The 24,785-nt window shown below is 33.7% G+C and overlaps 2 long non-coding RNA genes across 2 annotated transcripts in view; one reads left to right on the plus strand and one right to left on the minus strand.

Moving 5' to 3' along the window:
- Nucleotides 1–24,785, minus strand: part of LOC106027610 (uncharacterized) — a 105,881-nt gene that overhangs the window by 11,979 nt on the left and 69,117 nt on the right. The window lies entirely within an intron of this gene.
- Nucleotides 415–3,938, plus strand: LOC134475405 (uncharacterized). The gene is made up of 3 exons (XR_010046502.1): nucleotides 415–1,388; nucleotides 2,022–2,097; nucleotides 3,449–3,938. It is a non-coding gene; the product is annotated as an uncharacterized LOC134475405 (long non-coding RNA).

The following is a 24,785-nucleotide window of genomic DNA, read 5'->3' on the forward strand; positions in this document are numbered from 1 at the left end:
CTTTTGTTCTTCTGTCTCCATCAGTTTTATCATGCTGCATCTTATTGGATTTTATTATATATGATAGTATAAACAAAATTTTTTATGGACAAGGAGATAATATAGAAACCATTGTTTGTTTTCTGTTAGTTGGTTCTGAATACCCTGTAATACTTTCATTCTCTTGAATGGTTTTATACTGACTTGTTATGTTTGATGCTATAGTGTATGAAGGTATACTCAAATATTTCATGGAAAGAGACACTACAGTAACTACTGCTATGTCGGGTTATCTTGTGGTGAAACACTATGTTACTTAAATTGTTCTGTTCTGGCCTGTATTGTTACATCCTCTTTTATCTTAATCTTTTTCAAAATAAAAAATTGTAAAAAAAAAAAAAAACCCATTACCAAAATAAACGAATAGAACAACAACAACAGCAGCAAAAAACAAAACAAAAACTGGTGGCACATGCCTGTATTCCCTTCACTGGAAGGCTAAGAGAAGAGGAAGCAGTTTGAAGCCCAGTCTTGTCAAGATTTAGAGAACCCAACTCAACATAAAATTTGTTTTTAAGGCCATTTGTGGTGGCACATGCATGTAATACCAGTGTTCAGGAGGCTAGAGCAGGAAGATCACTGTGAGGTTTGCAACCATACTGGGCTACATAATGAGTCAGAAATCATAGCAATACCCTCTCTCCAAAAAAAAAAATTCAAAAAGAAAAAGAAGAACAACGAAGAAAAAATATATATAAAATGTCTCTCAGTGCATCTCAGTGTGAAGTCTCTGGCTGTGTTCAAATCCCTTACTGCAGATGGTGTCTTTCTGTGATTTGCAAAGGACATTGTTGCCCTGTCATCCCAGAACTCTGGGAGGCTGTGGCAAGAAGATTGAAAATTTGAGCCTACCCTGCACATTTTTGCAATGCCGTACTCACCAAAAAAAAAAAAAAAAAAAAAAAAATGGGGCCATAGCTGACTGCAAACTGGGGACTCTGTTCAATCTCCATTCGGGAGTTGGTGGTATTCTTGAGTGACATGTTTATCATTGAAGAACTGCGGTGAGTCTCCTGAGCTTCAATCCATCTGTCAATATTTGGAGTTTTAAGATACAGACAGTAGCCTAGAGAAGAAACTTTAGCCTTATACAAGCAGTATCATGTCTTTTGGAAAAGGAATTCAGCCTCTGAGGGCCTACAGGGGTCCAGGTAAGAACTCTTGTCTTTACAGAGAGGTAGCATGACAGTGCCTCGCACCTATTGTCTATTGTGCATATTCTGTGTTTAGGGTGCATCAAAAGACCTTTCTAGTCTGTCTAAGACAGATGGGATTTTGACTGAAAGATGACTCTTCAAGAAAGAGGTGACAGACCTGGGGATGAACCTCAGCGGCACAGTGCCTGCCTGGTAAGCACAAGGTTCTGAGTTTGATTCTCAATATTAATAAATTAATTAATTAATAACAAAAACTTGCAAATCTGAGACACAATGTAATGATATTAGGACTAATAAATACAGGAGAAGAAAACCCAAAAGTTCTTCTTTGCTGTCAGTTTGGGAGGCCTATAAAAGTGATATCAGAATGAGAAAAACTCATTTCCTTCAAACATTTCAGGGAAGTGAAGGTTTTGTTAAAAAAAATGAGTAAGTCATGTCAGTTCAGCAAAAGAAATGCCTATTTTTTTTGACAGGTGCCATAAAAACATTAATGAAAGAAAAACAAACCATGCAAACATGTGTGGTCTCATAGATCATGAAAAACTTTTAGGATGTCCCAATTGCAAACAACCACTCACTATAACATGATATTTATAGGGAAGGGAATTTTATCATGAGATGGTAAATTCAGACCAGATGGATAAATACCAGACCATGTGAGGCTTCAAGGAACCTGATAGAGGACTATCTTGTCCACAAACTTTGGTATAGTTTCTACCTCTACTCTAACACTTTGGTCAACTTGAGCAAGAACCTGGGATGGAGACACACAGGTCAGATAACTTCATGTCATTCTGGTTTTTCTTTTTTTTTTTTCTTAAGAAAATATAAGCTTTTGACTGAAGCAATGAAGCCATATCATTAGACAGAGGATTTCCATGTGCTGGAAGGATTAAAGGTAAGTACTCAGAATTACGAGTGAGAAAACTATCCACCTCATAACACAGGGTCACTCACTATATCCACTGATGGGGTCTGCTGTGGGATGATAGGTATACGTATTAATCATTCCCTTAGTTCCTTTAGAAAGGTCCATCTTTAGAATAATAGTGGATATCGGGCTGAGAGAAGGAGTTTCATGCAAGGGTATGAGCCACTGTGCAGACACCGAGTGAAGACTAAGGGACCATCTATTTCTGTGCAGTTAGGACCCTCATAAATTGCATTCTGAGTCTTCCTTAAGGTTTTGGAATGTCAAGGCACAAACGGTCAGAATTTCTATTCTCTGAGCTGCAAGGGACTGTCTTGGTTTGAATAGCAATCTCAGATCAATGTAACATAAGTGTACAAGGAGATCTGCAAGGTCAGGCGAGGACAAAGACTGAAGATATCACCTACTCAAGGGAATAGGGGACCTAAGAAGATCCATTCCTGCTACCAGCCCATGATATCTCAATTAGAGATCCTTTTTTCCTTCTTGGGCTTTCAAGGGGTAGAGTGTTTTTCCAAGTACCTTCCCATGTTACATCAGGTCACTAAAATAGGAGTCTCAAGGCCTATCAAAATCAATGTCAGGACCCTGAAAAAGATCTGTAGGATCCACCTATTCCAACACAGAATTTTCTCAGAGATTATCGGGTTCTGTCCTAGATCCCTGATCTCCCAAACAAGTGTATGGTGCAGGTTAAATAAAGTGAGAAATTGTATGATTTGTAGGGCTCCAGGAGGGTCAAAATCCTTTAATTAAGCTTGAAGCTTTGAGGATAAAGACAAAGGATTTTCTGGGTCAGTCCACTATATTAGGACCAAGGACAAAGAGCAGAGAAACTGAGGGAAATGCAGGCAATGAGAGAGACCTTGGGAGTCACTTCAAGGACATCTCCAAGTAATGAATCAAGTCAGTTCAATAGCACTGTCTTATCATGAAGACATGGTAGAAGTGAGACTGTAGGAGTCATCTTTGCAGCTGCAGTCTCTACCTTGTTAATTGGTGTTGGAGCCAGAGTGTTCACAGCTGTGGCCTTATCTTGCCCTTTGAGGTATCTCTGGCCTCACAGGCCACTACAGGCCTCATCCAGGACCAGTGATTCATAGCGGTTCACTTTCTATGAATCGGCTCCCATCACCAGGCAAGGGGCCTTGGCCTAGGACAGACTCACAAATAAACACAAAAAGCCAATTAGTAAAATTTAAATCCTGCTCAGAACTGCTTTGTAGTGGTCTCCAACAAGAGATCTTTGCCTGGGACATTGGAAAGCCAGATTTTACTGGATTGGTGTGATGTCTCATCCCCTTCTCAATTCTTTCAGGGAAATGAGACCTTTTACTTGTAGGAGTACAATAGTCATCACAAGGTCAAGACTGAATGTCAATCGGCATCCAACGCAAAAACACTAGATGAGGACATAGAGCAACAGTCTTTTCAAAAGATGGGATCTGAAGGTGCCTTGCTTTGTCCTACTATCATCTAGGGAAGCCTTTGGCAGTCAACCCATGGTATCTGCTCATTTTCTGCTCAACAAATGTACTGATTCTATGACAACAGGAACACTGAAATGGCATCCAGGATTTGGAACACTGGATGGACACTGACAAAGAATCAATCCTTATAAAAATTTCAGACCTCAGAGCCTCAGAGGGGGAGGCTTTTGGTGGATTGCAAATGGGAGATACAGAGGCAGAATAGTTGACTTTGATTAGTTATTACAACATGCATTATAGTGACCAACTATATATCTAAGTGACCAGCTGTGTCTGAGAAACAGTAGTAACAGGAACTGTAAAAAGAACTGTTACCCATGCGAGATTGATTTATTTCACTTATGAGTATGGTCTCAAGCTGTGCCCATTTATTGATAAATATCTCAATGTGATCCTTCTTTATAGCTGAATAATACTCCATTGTATAGAAATACCACAACTTTTTTACTTTGAAGACAATAAGATTCACTAAGATACCCATTCTGGTTTGACTATTGTCTTCTTTGGAAGTCCTGTAATGTTTACAACGCCTAAGTTTTATTGGTCTTGTTCTCTACTGTTTTGTCCAACTTTATAATATCTAATAAGATAGACAATTCTTTTTAAGGAAACAAGGGACAACGTTGATAACCATTGTTGATAAACTTGTACTCTGTTCTACACCATGTGCTACGTCTATCCTTGGTATTGACTGACAGCTTTATTTTGCCATATTTGACTGTATTCTTCCCCCCCCCCCCCAAAGAAAGTAATAAGCACTAAGGAGTAATAAAATCCAAGATGTGTAAATTTTGTTGTAAAAAAGAGAGGGAAAAAAAAAAAAGAAAAGGAGCTCTAACGGATATAACAGCAAGTGTGTTTGGGGGTGTTAAATAGCTGACTTTATCAATGTTTTTGGAACATTGAACACAGCTGTTTGCAGTCTCCCTGTTTGAATGTCCACCTTGTGTTCTTTGATACTGTGATTTGAGGAACTATTTTCAAGAAAATAGTGTGTAATCTACTAGCAGGTAATTTCTTACTGTTATGGTTTTTTGTTTTGTTTTGTTTTGTTTTGTAGTTCTGTATTGCGTGTACCCTTACGCCGCTTTGGTTTGTTTTGTGTTTTTCTCTTTTTCCTCTTAAATAAAAAAAAAAAAAAAGAACTGTTACCTAGGCAAATGAAGTATACTGGCTTGTGGGGGGGCATTTTTTACTAGACTGTAATAAAGTCTTTGGTTTGAAGAAATATCATGTTCTAAACATTTCCATTTTCAAGGGAAGGACTTGAATGAAGATTAAAGGAACTCAAAATATAGTAAATTCTACAGAGCTGTCTTCCTATCACACTTGGGAAGATTGAGACAAAAATAGTTGCATGTGATTATGCTCAAATCCTCATGAAGGATCAGAAAGACATAGAATTATCTAGTATGAGGGGGCGACATCAAATCAACTAAAAGGAGCCTTACAGATTGTCAAGATCTGGGGTGCAGACCTAAACAGAGCAATGTATTGACCACTCTTCAAAGTATTGATGGGATGATAGCACATATCAGCACTGATCCTATAATTATTCCTTCACAGGCTCTAGACACGGGTGGCTAGTGAAAGGATTTTGCCCTGAATGGGAAGCTGCAGCAGTGGGAGGCTGGGAGGTGAAACCAAAGTGCTCTATCTTGAGGTCACCTTCACACCTCTAGGCAATTTACCTGTGGTGTGAAATAAATTCCAATGGGCTACCTGTGCATCAGTAATGCCCCTTAGACACCACACCAAACCTAAGCTATATATATGTCTCCTGCACCACGTGTCTAGCAGAGAGAAAGTCAGACCCTGGAGGTCATGGAGTCTCTCTTCACATTCTTAAAATAAAAGCCACTTTTATTTCATATTTCGTATCTTTTTAGCCACACCAAAAATTCTATCAGCTAGTATTCTTGCCAATCTAAATTGGTAACTTGGTTCACAAACTTAATTTTTCTGTGATTTTGGAAAAAAATGGTCATTTGTGTTTGTGTGGGGAAAATGGTTACAGTCATGTTTGCCAGCTGATGCAATTTGCAAACAAAAACAAAATTTTGTCAAACACTTCTGTTTGTAAACCAAAAAATACTCATGAAATGAGGTAAAGCATGTACAGAATTGCTACAGACATAGGTAGTGGTGATCTTGTGACAAATAGAGTGTGTTGAGATAAGTAAGTGGTGAATACAGTGCCCAAGAAGTACTAAAAGTCTATATGAAGATCTAGAACAGTCATGATTAACATAATATCATGCATGTTATTTCAGTTTGTTTCTTTTTAAGATAAAAGATGTTGATGTACAAATTTTGTTTTTCTTTTTTTTTTCTAAACTAAAACCTCAGTATTCAGGTTTAATTGCAATATTTTCACTTTGTGATAAATAAGTGGGTATGGTTGCAGTTTAGCATTTGATTTCTAAAAGTTTCATCACAACTGGTACAGAGTAAAGGCTGAAAATAATCCACCCCAGGAAAATGGATGACAAAATAGTCATGACAATTTTAACAACCCAAGGAGCTGAAGACAAGGGTCACTTGCACTAGTTGCCCACAGTCTTCACTGGGGAGAAAGCCAATGAGGACTATTCTTTATTTTTGTACATACCTCAGATGAATTCAGCAGATAAAGAATCTAGAACTTGTCAAGAGTCCTAGTAAGTTTTTGAGATCTTCCATTTAGAGTATTGTTATCTGCAAATAATTATAATTTAACTTCTTCCTCTTCTACCCTTATTTCTTTTATTTTTCTCTTGTCTATATGCTCTGATTAATCTTTCTACATTATATTGAATAAGAGTTGTGACAGTGAATATCCTTGTCTTTTTCTTGATTTTTACGTGAAATATTTCAGTTTTCTATACATTTAATATGATGTTGGCATCTGGTCTGTCATAATTGGCTTTTATCAGATTGAGATAGGATCATATATTCTAATACTCTGCAGAGTGATTTATCATAAATGGGTACTGGACTTTGTCAAGTGAGTTGTATACGTCTATTGAGATGATCAAGTGACTTTTGTCCATGGTTGTGTTTGTACGATGTATTGCATTTATTGATTTGCATATATTGGACTCATTGTGCATTTTTGGGATACATCCTACTTGGTCATGGCGTATAATCTTCTTAATGATATGTTGTATTATTTGCCAGAAATTTACTGATGAATTTTCATCTATTTTTATTAGAGATATTTTCCGTAGTTCTCTTCTTTTGGTGAATACTTCTCTAGTTTTGGTAGCAGGATAAATCTTGCTATTCTAGGGATGAATTTGGGATTATTGCCTGCCTTTGAATTTTGTTAGAGATATTGAGAAGTAGCATCATTATGTGTTTTCTAAATGCCTTTTAAATTTAGATCTACATAATTTCTAGGCTAAAATTTAGACCTTAACTAATCATAGATGAATTGGATTTCAGATGACTAACTGATTTTTAGACTAACTGATTCTGGATAGATTCTAGATGAATTTATTCTAGATGAATGTAGATTAACTGTTGAATAATTGGTTCTAAATTTATAGATTCTGGAGCAAATTATTTTTGATAAACTCTAGATTAATTTTATTCTAGATTAAGCTCTAGGTTGAATTATAGATTAATGAATTATGTAACAAATAATTCTAGATAAATTCTATTCAAGTTTAATTGAATTTTAGCTGCATTGGTTCTAGATGAAATAGCTCTACATGAAGTAATCCTAGATAAATTGCTTCTAGATTAACTGAGTGAAGATGGATTATAAATTTATTCTAATGGATTAATTCTAAGCTTATTTCATGCTAGATATATTGATAATATATGGATTGAATCTAAATAAATTGACCCTAGCTAAATTCTCAATTAATCCTACAATAATTGATTCTAAATAAATTTCTTAAGGATCAATTTATTCTAGATTAATTGCAAATGATTAATTCTTGGTTAATTTGGATCTAGAATAACTGAAACTAGTTTAACTGATCTACATTACCTGAGGCAAAATTTATTCTAGATAACTTTGTTTCTAGATTATTTAATTCTAAAAAAGTTCTAGATTAATTGATCTTAAATTATTTTGGGCTAATTTAATTATAAAGTAATTGATTCTCTATGAACTGATTCTAGATTGACTCTAGATGACTTCTAGATTAATTTGAATTGAGATCAAGAAGAATTAACTTTAAATAAATTTATTCTAGATTAGTTCTACATTAAGTTGATTTTAAATGTATTATGGCTTGCTTTCCATTTATTTATTTTAGATGAATCAATTCTAGTTCAAGTAAAGCCTAGATTAAATTAATTCCAGATTCACTGATGTTAAATTAACTGTAGATAAACTGATTCTAGATCAGTTGATTCAAGATTAATTCTAGAATAATTTTATTCTAGAGTAATTGCTTCTAGATTAATCCCTAGGTTAATATTAAAATGGTTTAATTCTACATCAATTCAATTTTAGATTAATTTTGTATTTAATGAATGAATTCTAAGTTAATTCTAGATTAACTTGGTTCCTTGTGTATTGAATCTAGATAAATTCTAGATAAATGATTTTAGATTAGTTGATCCTAAATTAGCCTAGATTAACTGACACCAGATGAATTGATACTAGGTCAATTAATCCTAGAACAACTCTAGGTGAATTGAGTCAAGACAAACTGATTCTACATTAACTGACTCTAGATTAATGTAATATTAATTTGACCAGATGAATTGATTTTAAATAATTTTTAGATTTAAATCTAGATTTTTTCCTAGGTAAATTTGACAGCAAATGAATAGATTTTAACATAATTCTAGATACATTTGATACTAGGTATCAAATTTGCTACAGATAGATTCTAAAGAAATAGATTCTAGAGAGACAGATTGGTTCTATGTATTTATAGATTAAATTAATTCTAGATGAATGGATTCTAGATGACTTCCAGATTAATTTCTTCCTTAAGCATACAGATTCTAAATAAATTAAGAGATGAATTGATTTCATATCAATTCAAGAATAACTGATCCTACATGAATGAAGTATGTGTTAACTCTAGATGAATAATGCTAGATTAATTTGATAATACAAGAAAAGTTCCCAGAATAACTTATTCTAGATTGATTTATTGTTGGATGTTTTGATTGACATGCAAAATTGGTATGGTTATGTTTTCCTCTAGAGTATATAATAAAGAAATCTTACTAGTTTTATAACATAACATATATAGGCAAATCATATATTAGAGTCAGTAATACAAAGATATGTTAAAAGAGAGAAAATACTTGCAGTTGAAAAATACCAATTTTCTATATATCTTATTAAAATATTTCCAATATACCTTATTGTCTCCTTGTTTAGGAAACAATGATAATCTTAGCTTCCTTATACCAGTCTAAACTGGTAGAATACTTAGTGCTAGGGACTTTACTATAAAAATACTCAATATTAGAGTGAAAGTGAAATGAAAATCACTCTGACACATTAGATTTTAATTTTGTTCCAGAATTTAAAAACAATATTTACGAATTAATGCTTCAGAATATTTTCATTGGACATAAATCAGAATGAGCAGTCCCTACAAAAAGAGTGAAGATTTTCTGCAGATGTTGATGAAAGTGATCTAAATGGGCTTGTATTATTCATACAAGGCCTGTGCTGATTATCTTACATGCCTGATTTTATTTCCCTAAATTATCCCAATAGTCTTAGAAATTATACATCATCAAATTTTCAGTCTGTGTTATGATATCAAGTCCTTAAAAATTCAGTCATACGATTAGGAAAAAAAAGCATCCATTCAATTAAGAAACAGAGGGACAAGGTGGGTTCAAGTTCACATTGCCTGAAACCACAATATACACACTTAGATCACTCCATGTGAATATTCAGATTTCAGATGTTTTACCACTGTCCAAAATTAGAAACTGAGTAAATCCATATTAATAATAATGAATTTAAACAAGTCTTTTCACTAAAATCTTAATTATTGTATTAAAATTAATTTGATATTTTATATTTGATCCATAATGTGCAATTTATATTTAAATAGAAAATTATTTAAATAAAAACATTGGTTTTACAGTTGTAACTATTCTACTAGGTTCTCAGCAATATATATATTGTATATATTATATACATTACATTATATATATATTGATTTTGTATATATATATATATATATATATAAAATCAAAAGATCTCTAGAGTAAACACCTGACATATACAGCACTGCCTTGACCAAACATTCATGGGGAGCCCATAAAAAATTCTTGCAGAGCTGAAATGTTTATTGTTTTACACAATAAAACGCTATCCTTCAACTCTAAGGAACGCCACCCTATGTGCCAATACAGAAGAGATCTCGGCCAATTTCTGTGGTGATGCTTGACACAATTTTCACAGACAAATTAATAATATTCAAGGGTATATTTAAACTACAAAAATAAATTCTCTATCAAATATGCTAGTTTTTACTCTCCATTGCTCAGGTACATCTAATACTTGGTTGTAATAGGTTTGTTGTCATCCCACCCAAATCTGAACTTTAAAGTTTTTAATTTTTTAGAAGTTTAAATCCTAGAACAAGAAATATACATCTTGCATTGATTCATGAATTAGCATTGATCGACATCAGTTTTCTCTATTTCTCTTGCAACATCATCACTTATTCTTTTATTTATCTATTGCAACATGTAATTGTGTGTGTGTGTGTGTGTCTGTGTGTGTGTGTGTGTAACACTGTAGACTAAACTTAGGTCCTTCTATATACTAGGCAAGTACTCAACCACTGAAACACATCCACTATACTTTTATCTTACTTTGAAGCAGGGTCTCCCTCAATTGTCCCTTCTGCCCAAGCCTCCCAAGCAACTTACAAGTGTATGCAACCACTTTCAGCTAGCAATTTATTTCTTAAATTGTATGGATGTATGCATACTCATATACAAACATGCTCATACACATACATGGATAAATTCATGTCTAAATATTTAGCATATACAAGTACCTTGTAAAATCAAAAATTCTACTACACAATGGCAATTTCATCAGCACAGCTAAGAATTACACCATGATGCAACACTATCTAATTCATCATCCATATACAAGATTGTCAAAGATGTCAGGGACCAACTTAGGATAAGTTAATGGATTTAGTCTCCTTATACCACAAGAGTCCTAATAACCGTCTTTGGCTATGCATCACATCTACATTTGTGAAGAAAAAAAAAAATCTCCTAATTGCTCTGATTGTCCTGTAATGACTGGATGAGTTTTAAATTTCCTTGATAGATAGCTTTGGGTAGTATGTGGTAGAGTTTTCATTGTATCCTATCCGAATATACGGCAGGACAAGTGCCACGTGATTAGTGGTGATGAGTTTGGTCACTTGATTTTGCGGTATGCACCATATGTGTTGTGTCAAAACAATTTTCCCCCTTGATAATTAATAAGTACTTCGAAGTAATTTATAGTCGGTTTAAATATTCCTGATCAACTTTCCCCCAGTGATCCTATACATAAAATGTTTAAACTTTGTGTAGGTCGTGCTAAGGATTCCAGAAGAGTTCTTCCAAGTATATTAGGCTGGTGGTTCCCAGGGCTGAGACCTGATGAACACAGCCCCCAAGTTCAGGACAGCAGCATCACAAAATGAGAAGCAAACTAAAGGCCTTTTGTTGCACTGGAGTAATTGAAGATGCTATCTCATGCACCAGAATATATTGTATAAATATTTTTTCTGATTCACATTTTGCCTGATTGGAGTTAGTTCTTTCAAGCAAACTAAAATTTAAGAATCTAAATACAATAATCTGTCTTTTTAAATGTAAATCAGCATCCAATAAATGTCACAGATTCTTAACTAGAAAAATAGCTCTATTAACATAAGTCTAAAAATGTATTTCATAATGCCTATGTTTTATGAAATGCAGATTTTCATCCTATTTTAAAAATCAGAACATTAAAAAAAGGAAAAATATTTTTAGATCTTTAGGTCCTACCTTGCTTTTTTGTTGTTTTCTTATATAAATAGTATTTTCTTGCATTAACATAAATAAACAAACTAAAAAAGCCATGTTTTGGTAGTTGACTGCTTTGAAACTCATGAAATTTTGTACTCAATGCATTTTAACACAAATTTTTCATCTCAGTACTCATCATTTGTTTCCTACTACATGGGCAATGTAGAATGTGCCCATGTCAGTTGCCTCTTTACTCTACACTTTTCTGCTAAAAAACAGTTTGTTTAGTGCTTACTTCTTTGATACGTATATGTCCCAAAACAAATTAACAAGTAGTACCAAGGTTCTGCTACACAATTTATAAATGTTCCACAACATGCTAGCGACAAATATTTATAAATGAAATTTAAGTGTTATATGTATATCATTAATCTCAAACTGCTGTTATGAGACTCTGAGTTATTTATTTTATTTGTGTCTATATTATGTATCAATTAATTATACTGTTCTAATAATCATGTAAATTTTAATGAGATTAATACACAGATATTAGTGTTTTTCAATGAAATGTATTTGGCAATTAATAAGCAATCTTTAGAAAAATGTTTGATAACATAGGTCCAACTCTTTCATCATGAAATTTTCTCCTAGTTGCTATAAATATATTTTGTTGATGCAACATGTAAAGATACCTCATATAATGCCATCATGATTCATTTTATTAACTAGTGATGCAAAATTAAAGACCTTGAAGATGTCTCTATTTGTAATGAGTTAAATACATCTCAATTTTTTTGACAATGCTGAAATACTCATATTTTGATGCAGCAGTCTCCTTTGTTCCTGACTACAATTCTTGTAGTTTCAATTTATTACTGTGAATGACAGTCTAAAAATATTAAAACAATAAGATCTAAATAATTTGTTAGAATAAATTGTTACAATTGTTTTATTCTCATTTTTAAATATTTATTTTCATTTTTGAGACAGTATCTTGCTCTACTTGCCAGCTTGGTTTCCAACTTCCAAGCTCAAGGAATTCTCTTGCCTCTGTTTTGTGAGTAAGTAGAACTAGTGTCATGTGCTACCACACCTAACTTTTTCTTTTTTATTTTTTTTGATACTGGGGATTGATCTTATGACCTCACACTTGCAAGGCAGGTGCTTATGCTGCTGAGCTAAGTCCCCAGCCCTTGTTTTATTTTATAATTAGTTATTGTTGCTAATTTTAAGTTATCTGATTTATGCATTAAATTGAAAGAAAAGTTTATATGAATTAGAAAAAAAGTATATATCTATCTCTCATCTATCTTTCTATAATTCAATACTATTTGCAATTTCAGGCATATATTACAAGTCTTAGAATGTATCCTCTAAGATATGCGGGAGACTATTGTGTCCTTATAATGGCAGTTGGGGCTTAAAACAATTTTGTACTACAAAAATATGATGCTTCTAAATCTTTCAAATGTAGTTATGGGATATGCCAAAATTTACAAGCAGTACCTATTAATCTACAATTATATATATATATATATATATATAAAACAAGTTATTATATTGTTGTAGTTAGGGGTTGTGTGGAGAACAATTAGAATCAGAACATGGAATTTATAATATTATTTTTATAATGGTCACCAGGAGTTAACACAAGAAAATGCAGGAAATCTATCTGCAATAATAAAGACATAATTTATTTAGTCAAGAGCCTAAATCCCACAACAATGTCCCACGAGTCCAGATAAAAACCCAGAGCTCATGACAATGCCTCCCACGAGTCGAACTGGAGGTCCAGAGCCCATAAGTAGTCACAGCACAGGTCTTCCCCTCCGGAGCCAGGAAGCAATGCTTGATGTGAGGACCAAAGCTTTTCCAGGTGAACCAACAGCTCAAACAACAACTCGTAGGAGAACCCACAATGCCTCAATGCAATAATGCCTTAATGCCTTAATGCCTTAATGTCTCAAACCTCAACACCTCCCTTCCTCTCCACCTATTTATCCTGGCAACTTTCCTCAGGTGGAGCATCTTCGCTCAATGCCATGCTGATGTAATCCAGCTGGGGTTGTTGACCACCAGTTCTTAATCCATAAAAGATACATAAAGAACTTAAAAATACAGAGCTCCCAAAGGTAAAAACCCAGTCCAAAAATAGGCATCTAAAATAGACAATTCTCAGCTGAAGAATTAAACATTACACATAAATACATGTAAAAGTGTTCTCTATCACTTGTCATCCCAGAGATGCCAACTAAAACAACACTGAGATTTCCTCTTACTCAAGAAAGAATAGCTATTATCAAGAAATCAATCATTAACAAATGTTGGAGGGGCGTTGGCAAGAAGAAGGGGCCTGTTATGGATTAAAAATTGGTGGTCAACTTAATGCCAGCAGAATTGAATCACCATGCTGCTGAGCATAGATGTTTCATCTAAGGAAGGTTGCCAGCATAAATGGAGATGTGGAGAAGGAGAAGGAGATGCGTTGATGCGTTGGTGCATTGAGGCACTGAGGTATTGTGGGTTCTCCTATGCTGTTTGAGCCATTTGGTTCTCCTGGAGAAGCTTTGGTCCTCACATGGAGCATTGCTTCCTTGCTCCTGAAAGAAAGATGTGTGCTGCTTGATCTCCAGGATGAACTCGTCATGCTGGCTTCCTGTCAGGTACTTGACCATGTTTGTCATGGCCTCCATGTCGCTGAGGATGGCTGTGGTGCTTTTCAGAACAGACTTGGTCTTTGTTGTAAGTGTGACTTCTCAGCTCCAGCATAGAAGCCTCAACCCACAAGCATAGCTCCTTCACCCCGCTGGCATAGACTTTTTGGTTTCCACCGCTGAACCTTTGGGCCTTCCCAGCATGGATCCATAAAAGAGATTGGCATGAACCCTTCTTGTGGGCTCTGGACTTCCAGTTGGACTCATGAGAGACATTGTCATGGGCTCTGGATTTTCATCTGGACACATGTGGGATATTGCTGTGGGATTCCGGTCCTTGGCTGAATATTCTATGTCTTTGGTGTTGTGAATAGTTTTCCTGCATTTTCTTGTGTTAACTCTGAGTGATCATCATAAAACAATATAATAAACTCCATGTTCTGATCCTAATTGTTCTCCTCACAACTTCTGACTGCAACAGGACCATTCTCCACATTTGGTAAGCATGTACACTGGTACAACTGCTGTGCAAATCACTGCAGAAATTCCTCAAAAATATAACACTAGAGGTTCCATTACCAAAAAGCTATTCTTTTTGGTATCTCCCCAGAAGAATTAAAAGCATCTTACCACAGTGATACATGCACACCTATGCTTACTGTGGCCTGGTTTGTTATACTTAAATCGTGGAAACATCTTAAATACCAATCAACCAATGAACATATAAAGATGCAGTTTTTATGCAATGAAGTACTATTCTGCCATAAGCAAGGGTAATCTTTAGACATTTCAAAATAGACAGATATAACATGAGATGATACTTTTAAGTGAAGTAAATCAGACACACATATGTAAATACTGCATTGTTTCTCTGGTTTGGGAAACCAAAAGTATAAATAAGGACCATAATGTATAAAGATACTGGGAAGTGGAAGAAAATGTTTAAATGAGAGGGCAAACAAGGGGTGAGGGAAGAAAAAAATGGACAAGAAAAAAGTCGGAAAAAATGAAAACAAAACTTTTGTAAATAAAGAGAGGAAGAGGCTGAAAGGGAGAGGAGGGGAATGGGAAAGGAACAAGAAGCAAAATATACCAAATACAGGTTCAAATTACCTATGATGAATGTTATCAATTATACACATAACTAAAATGTACCAATAAAATGAAATTTAAAAAGAGTAAAACCGTTACATGAAATAATCCTGGTAAGGATCTTAAATGAGGACCAATGAACACCACTGAAAAAATAAACTCCATAGTATCTAGTTCTGACAGTTAGCCCTGGGAACTTGCAGGGCGGAGGGGTAATCAACATCATCCTTCCTCACTTAATTCAAAGGAAAGACAGAAAGATGACCTGTTTCTATAGACAGAGAGTGTGGAGATATCATAGTGATTAGGCCCAAATCCCCTTCATTAATTAAGGCAAGGATAACCAAAGATAATTGAAGGACCAATTACTACTACACAAGCTATAGAATCACAAAGACAGCAGCTGAAAAATTTTAACTGACGAAAGTGTATAGGAAAGTGTTTCAGTTAGAGGTCACACTTCATTACATTCCCTATGTTCTTGTGGAGGCAAATACCATGATCTAAGAGGTAACATTAAAATCACAAAATGATGGGTCTCATCTCTTGCCTGTACTCAATGTAAAATTTCTTGGTGAAAACTGAGGGATCATCACATCATACAAATGTCCCTATTGAAACTAGTTTATACTTTACTCTTTTTAAATCAATATTGTACTACTAAAATGCTAGGATAAACAAGATCTAGGACCTATCCTTATCATTTTCCCTTATTTTAGCTGTGATTCTATAATGATGATGGTGAAATATCTAGTAATATTGAATGGACAATTTGAAGATGTGTTAATGAGATAAATGATTTCTTATATGACTGTTAAGTTGTTAAAATCTGGAGACAAGGAAATGTAGATATGATGTGCTAGAATTCCTTCAATGAGTGTTACTTTAATTTTAAATTAAAACCATAGGTCAAAAAAGATGAGGTGTATTAATCAGATTTTTGACCTCCAAATGATGAATTTCAGAGTTCAAATTCAAAAGTCTAATGTGCACAACTCCATTCCCCTGTTACTTATGGTCATGGTTTAACCATTGAAGTAATGCAAGGTATTGAAATTTCATCCCTCTGACATTTAATATAATTCACAAAGTAAGTCTTTCATGCCATTCACAGCCTTCAAGACTTTTTAAAAAAATAGTAGTTATTTTGCTAATTTTTGAGACAAAATATCGTTAAGTTATTAAGTTGGCCAGACTATGCTAGAACTAGAGATGCTCCTGTATCATCCTCCTAGAGTTGTGGGATCAAGGAGTACAGCAATATAGCTGTTCAGCAAATTATTCTCTTAAGGTGAGGTACTTAGAAGCCATTGGTTGGTATATATTACCAAGGACTGGGAAAGTCAGATGTTAATTCACTTAAGAGATATTTTAAATTTATGAATTTCAGTGCAATTTGAATTTTATACTGTAAGAAAAGCTAATGTTTGTGATAAAAATTAATAAAAGGGTGGTTTCTGATGCAAATAAGGAATTTTTCTTTATCAGAAATCCTAGGAATTTTACATTTTGTTCATTGCTGAAAAACTCCCACCCATGTTATTAAATAACACAACCACTCATAAGAAAAAATTACTAAAGTTTATTTATTTATTTGCTTAGCAGTATTATGGCTGTCAGATATTTTAAATCCTGCAACTCTTCATGTTTTCTGGCACATTATTTATAATTATCATATAGGCGAGAATGGTAGATTAGCACACGAGACAATTGCAGTAATAACTACGATTCCTTAAAGGACTAATGCATGCCACACACTGCATGTAAGGAAAACAGTTGAGAATGATAATCAAACATAATATGAGGAACATAGGTTTCATTTACCTGTTGTTCTTAATGTGAAGTTTCCTTGAGTACCGACTTTGCACAGAAATCAACATTTTTGTCCAGTTTCATCAGTTTCGTGTGTTACAATACCCTTCCCTTGTTTTATTTCTCCAATGTAAACTCATACTCAAATTGAACTCTAGCCTAATGGCCCATTGTTTATTTGTCTTTTTCCAAAGATCATATCCTGCTCTCAGTAGAACAGACAGCCCAGAATTTCCAGCTGGCCCCTTGTCTTGTAGTATTCCAAAACTCAAGGAGGCACTTCCATCACTTTGGAACCCTACTAAGCAATATTGTATCCCATGCAAAAAGTCATTTTGACAATGAAATTTGTCCTAATTTATTACTATTACACATATCAAATATACTGAAAATGTTTGCAAATTCTGGTGAATATAACCTGATGTGATAAAAATAATCTCCTAGTTTTGGAGTTCTATCCTCAAGAGACAAAATTTTCAAAATAGTGTAATTTTTGCAGTAGAACTTAATGGGGTTTATTGTTTGGTACTGAACACATAACAGTGTTTTTACCTTGATGCTTAAAAGTTAACACCTCATATAGCCTTATATAAGTCTCTCCTATAAAGGAAGAGTACCAAAATGATGATATAACCAAATATATGTAAGTGTATCCAGTCCTGTAGACACAGTAATTCTTATAAGATGTAGAAAATGGACTTTTGTAGACATATTGATTTCAAATAACATTAATAATAATTATTTAGGCAGTAGTTACAAAATATTGCAGCCCTACTTTAGATTATGAAGACCTTGCAAAATGGTAAGCTTCAAATTTTGAGAATGTTATAGTGGTCTTCTGGTATTTTAATTTCTTTATTCCTTCTTTCACTCATACATCCAGAAAACAATGTAGAACACATGTAGTGGGTGCATTTGGGCCATGAGATGAAGATGTATTTAAAGATGACAAAAACCAATTTCAACATTCAATTAGTACTTTACTAATTATGCAACAAAAACATAATGTGTTGATGCTGCAGCATTTCTCATTTTAGTAATCTTTGGAATTGAACACCTTATGTTATTCAAATACTTATAATTTATATTAGAACCAAATTTTTATTAGTTAATTTGTTTATGTCTCATATACCTTAAAACACCAGAGACTTTTAATTTTCATATTTATTTGAAGCATAATTTAAGATGCCGTCTTCCATTTTTAGAAAGTAAATTTTGGAAATCATGGTAGCCTCAACCTGTGCTTCTGATATTTCTGAAACCCTTCATAAACAACCAACTGATTCCTTAATGAGACCACTTGGTCTTATTACATCTATGAGACAAAGATACCGGACACATTTGCTCCATCAAACTTCAGTTTAAGTTGTAAAGTGGAAGTGAGAAATGGATGAGAAGAAATAAACATGTTCAAGAGAAAATTTTGGCAGCAATGTTTCCCTTTAGCAATGAGACAACTGTCTATGAAATATTATATCTCTTCTAAGTAAATGGAAATAATCAATACAAATGTATCTCAATATTAGCTAGTAAAATATAATCAGAAAATGTGTGCTTTCTTTCTCCTAAACTAAGGCTTTAACTTTTGAGACTAAAATGATTTTCTCCAATTTATAATTGATAACATGTAAAGTATTACACAATCACAGAGACTACACAATTATTTTCCAAGAAGGTAAGAACTCTAAGTCAAAAATCTCCAGAACAAATATTAATAAATCTCATGGAAAAAGTGTAAAATTGTTTGCTCCTCCTGAAATATGAGTAAGTTTGTGGAAAAGGGATAGACATGAATTTGATTAAAGTGGTGAATTCACTACAATGCAGACTAAGACTACTTCTACTCACAAAGTTTTGGAAAGAAATATGAAGAGACCTAATAGTCTGGTTTGCAATTTCATTAAAAATAATGGAATATATAGTGTTATATAAAAAATTTAAAATTTGTACTAGAAATGTAAGCACTAATAAAGAAATGGTTAAGAAAAAATAGAGGTCAATATATCTTGACAAGATATTTCTTGAACAAGAATATTTAAAAATACAGATGTATTTATATAGAAATGGAATTGTCACAAAACTCAGAAATTATATTTTTAAATTCTCCCATGAATCATGAATTGTAAATTATACATCTACCAATTCAGCAGTTTGAATGTGCAAAAAAAAAAAAAGTTAGTGTTAACCCTGTTTAAAAGCATTTCAATTATGTGACCTCTATATCTCCATTTGAATAAAATCCTTTGGGATGCGTTAATTGTTCCCTAAAGGAAAACTGAATATATTCAGGTCAGAAACTTCTATCTACAGTTTCAGTCCTCCTATACAGGAAATGAATCTCAGTGGCCTCAAAGAATGGGATTTTCTTTTTTTTATTTCCCCAAACCAATTTATTTCTTGAATGGCAATGAAATGTCATTGCATTGCAAGTGGCAGTCATTATTAAGTGGAAAATGTTTCTTTCACTTTTAGATCTTTCATCTACAGCAACACAAAAGTACTTTTAGTGAATTCAGACTAGTGAAAAATTATCTAAATACTTCTTATGTGTTTGACATTCTGAATATTAGAAACAGAAAACATCAATACTTTGTCAGTGTAGTGGTGCTACAGCAAATGAAATGGGACTTATTTCTTGATGAGGTCTATACAGAAACTTTTATACAACCAGAAAAATTTATGAATATCAGGATTGTATTTGGGTCACAGATGTCATTGACCTAGTTTCAAAAATAAGAAATAAAACAACATGTATAGATAGATTAATATAATTGTATTTAAAAAGCTTAAATACAGTACAGTAATTATCATAGTACTTTTAAAAATGATACTACTGGCAATGATACAAAAATGTAGAGACAGAAATAATATAGTCAGATAAATTAGAAAACCTTGGCCTAGTTGTTAACAGATCTAGAATTACAAGAGTTAAGATATGAGTTGGAACATTTTAATAATAACACTTCATAATCTCAAAAATCTCATAAAACTCAAATATCAGAACACTAGGCACTACAGATAATGACTAAAACAAAGTTCTCTTAGTCAAAGAATCATATAACTTAGTAAATCAAAAATAACAAATAGAAAAATCACTGGGTTGTTAAGCAGTACATACGAAGATATTAAAACCAAAATTCAATGGAGGAAATGGAATTTGTAGCAGGCCTTGAAGAATGCTAAAATGTAAATTGTGTTCTGTTTGGGGCAATAGAAAACTGTTACAGTGGCACTTTGGTTCAGAAACTTAATTTGTTCCACAAATTTGGGGAAGATGGCCACATTCATGTTTGTGCAGGGAAGATGGCCTTGCAGATTGCATGAATAGAAGCAATTTTTGAATGTTCCTGTTTGCAAACTGAATTGTTAACAAGCAAGCATTTATTCAGGAGAGAAGATACTCTACAGACAAAGAGGTTGATATAAAGCAAGGATATGTTTTATTCATAAATAAAAAGTACAACTTGGGTTATACATAAGAAAAGAGATAAGTAGTGGATGACAAGACTAATGAGTGCTGAAACCACTCTGTGGAAGATTTGGATGTCAGGATGAGGGATATGCTTTCAGTGAAAGAATATCATAACAATAAAATTTCAGGAAGTGCCAAAAGTAGTGTTTGAGGTACATGCACTTTTCCCAGAAAATGCATATTATGATAATGAATACCAAATAATAACACTAACAAGCAAGATAATATATTAATGGGCATTGGAATGGATTTAAGAACAAATGCAATACTTCTAAGGAAGAAATAGGGCTATCAAAGAGCTGCAATGTAAATGTGAGCCAGAAACATGCCCAAGATCAGAAAAGGGAAGTTTTCTTTCTACCCATTTTTTGATATTTAGGCTCTCCATAGAAAGAGCGAGGGGAGTGGAGTAAATTATTAATAGAGAAATAAATGCTGGAATTAGTAAGAGGCAAGGATATATATATATATATATATATATATATATATATATATAAAACCATAAACTGAACCACATACTATTTCATTGTCAATGCACAGAGAACTCTCTGCATGCCTATGAAATAAAGATCCATTATGTCGTAGCAACATATAGGCAAGCTATCCACAGAAAATCGTCTAGGACTGGTCTTGGACATGCAAGTGCTGTGAAAGTCAAGCACTTCTAAAGAAGTGTAGTGCAGAAATGCTATACTTAACTCTGATATTTCAGAATTTAGTGTAAAGTAACATCTTTCTCTCTGATAATCTACTTACTTTCAATTTTATACACTATTCTTTGGAATAAATTAAGGATATATTCACTCTTGGTTTGATAACAAGCAGTAAATCGTATCAGTGAAGGAACCTGAGGTAGAAGAAAAAATTAATAGCAAAAAGAAGGAGAGGCAGAGGGAAAATGACCAATTAAAAAAGAACTGAGTATGACTTGAAGAAACCTGGGAGGGACATATCCAACCCAAAAAATCTCCTCAATATTCTCTTATATCAAACTTAACAAATAGAGTTCATATTATGCAATAGATATAGGGAGCTCACTTTAGGCAGGAAAAAAATTTATAAATGTGGTCCAAATTTGGTTCTCAGAATTACTTTCAAACCATAAGGGAAGAAGTTCAACTTCACAGTGAAAAATGTGGTCCTATTGGGCCTCAGGTAATGGATCCGCCTGCAAGTGTGAACCAAAGAGAGTATTAAGGGAGAACAAACTAGACTTCATCAACTGACATTAAAAGTACTTTGAACTTTATCTAAGATAATATAATTTAAAAATATACAGGTAACTAACTGTATTAAATTTATCTCAAAAGAACATATTTAAGGGCTGGGGATATAGTTCACCAGCAGAAACACCTGCCTGGTAAGTGCTTTAAAAAGACATGAAAATATTGCAGTAAACCACATGCAGTGTTTCTGAGGTTCCACTGAAACATCATGAATCCTCAAAACAAAACAGTAAGCTCTAATGTTTGACCCTGAGATAATGATTTTAGAATGCTTAATCCAATCCTTCCTGCCTCCAGGATCGATGATGATCCTTAATTAAGGGAGGGTGAGAAACAACAAACACAGTAAAATAAAAAATTTGAAAACAAGATTCTGAGTCACAGAGAGCCATGTTTCTAGAAATCATATTATATTGAAACTAAGGAAAATGTAAACAAGATTTAATGCTAGTCCAGTTATCTGCAAAAGATATAATCTCCCCTATACCTCACTTGAGAACAGACCAGTCGAATAACGACAAGAAGTAGATTCAACATTTGTTTTACTCTCCAGTACTAATTCTTTTCTTCTTTAGAACTCCATCAAGAAGTCAGAGGACAATCTATACCAGAACAACCTACATTATCATTGAAAAGTTGCGAATACCCATTTGAAACAAAATCTAGGTATTCTCACGAATACCTTTACTTTTCTATCTTTCTTTTTTTGTTTGTTTGTTTGTTTGTTTGTCTTTTTCATTTTTATCGGTACCGGGGATCGAACTCACGACTGCCTGCTTGCAAGGCAGGCGCTTATGCCACTGAGCTAAATCCCCAGCCCCGAATACCTTTACTTTTCATAAAACATTACACAGACTCTAATAGACAACTAATATTTAGAACAATTGGCACCTCTCTTTTATTTGTCCTCAACCCTATCACTAATTCATAGCCTTTGAAATGTCAATAAATTTTTATGATTTTTAGTTGTTTATTGGGACTTTTTAGATATACATAATGATAACATTCATCATATGGAATTTGTATTTCCATATGGTATATATTGATTTTTCATTTTTTTCACATTCCTCTATCCTCCCTTCAACTCCTCTTTGACTCCATATTTTAAAAAGGCTTGTTTCCTTTTTTCTTTCTCTTCTACTTTTTTTTCCTTTCCTATGCTTCCTTTCCTTTTCAACCTTCCCTAGTTCCTTTTCCAATTTGAAGACTTTCTTCCTATTTCCCAATATATATTATACAGTTTGGGCTTTATATACACTTTGGGTTTCTCACACCACCAAAACAAGGCTATATTCACACATGTATTTCTAATTTATTTAGCTTGAGTATGGTCTCAATGTCCATTCATTTATCTAGAATATCTGTTTATCCTTTTATATGGATGAGAATACTCCATCATATTAAAAAACACATCTTGAGGTTCTGAACTCCACCCAACCATGTGTAAGGCCATAGCACTGCACTACAGGGTTGCATCTTCACTAGCTGCACACACAGAGCGTCGAACTCTGCCCAGCCCAGTATCTCAGTGAAATCCATCAAGGCAATGCTTGGCCAGCCTCACTGATCACAGAGTTACAGATCCCAGCCCATCCTGGAGCCCAAGGGCATATACTAACTCATAGAACATACTTAAATACAAAGGAACTGAAATAATTCCATGCTTATTATCTGACCATAGCACAATAAAATTGGAAATTAATGACAAAAACCATACAACAACCCCATAAACACATGGAAATTAAATCACACTCTCCTTAACAACCAGCGGGTCACAGAACAAATTAAAGAAGAAATTAAACAATCTCTACAATGGAAATAACATGCTAATACAAATTACCAGAACCTATGGGACAAAATGAAAGCAGTCTTCAGAAGTAAATTTATAGCACTAAATTCCCACATTAGAAAAATGGAAAAAAACACACATAAACAACTTAATGCTGTACTTCAAACTTCTAGAAAAAGAAGAGCAAGGCAAGCCCAAAGCCCATAGGAGGCAGGAAATTATAAAGATCCGAGGAAAAATTAATGCAATTGAAATTAAGAAAATAATAAAAAGAAATAATGAATCAAATAGATGGTTCTTTAAAAGAATAAATAAAATTGATATACGTCTAGCCAACCTTATCAGAAAGAAAAAGCTCTAGTCCATGCAATAAGAAATGAAAAGATTGAAATCACTACAGACCCTGCAGAAATACAGAAGATCATCAATACCTACTTTGAAAACCTTTACTCTCATAGGTTCAGTAACACAAAAGAAATGGTCAGATTCCTAGAAAAATACGAATTACCAAAGCTGAATCAAGAAAATGTGAAACTTCTGAATAACTCAATTTCAGTTAATGAAATTGAAAATGTAATTAGAACCCCACGAACAAAGAAAAGCCCAGTTCCTGATGGAGTCACCACAGAATTCTACAAGACATTTAGGGAAGACTTAATTCCAACATTTCTCAGATTCTTCAATGAAATTAAAAGGGAAGCAATTCTCCCTAACTCATTCCTGGAAGCAAGAATTATGCTAGTAACAAAACCAGAGAAAGACTCAACCAAAAAAGAAAATTACAGGCCAATCTCTCTAATGGACATAGATGCAAAACCATCAATAAAATACTGGTAAATAGAATGCAACAAGGTATCAGGAAGATTATATACCATGAGCAAGCAAGTTTCACCCCAGGAATGCAGGATGGTTCAATATACACAAATCAATAAACATAATGCACCATATCAACAGAACCATGGACAAGAACCACATGGTCATCTCAAGAAATGCAGAAAAACCTTTCAACAAAATCCAACAATTATTCATGATTTAAAGCCCTACAGAAAATTGGGAGATGGTTTCTCCTTCAATTTGACAAAAGCCATATATGATAAACAAACAGCCAACATCTTACTAATTGAACAAAACTTAAAACTTCTATCCTAAAATCAGGAAAAAGACAAGGATGTCCACTATCAC

Source organism: Cavia porcellus, unplaced genomic scaffold, assembly GCF_034190915.1.
Source record: "Cavia porcellus strain 051 isolate PalLab524CR breed Dunkin Hartley unplaced genomic scaffold, mCavPor4.1 scaffold_3, whole genome shotgun sequence".
In the NCBI taxonomy this organism is placed as follows: Eukaryota; Metazoa; Chordata; class Mammalia; order Rodentia; family Caviidae; genus Cavia; species Cavia porcellus.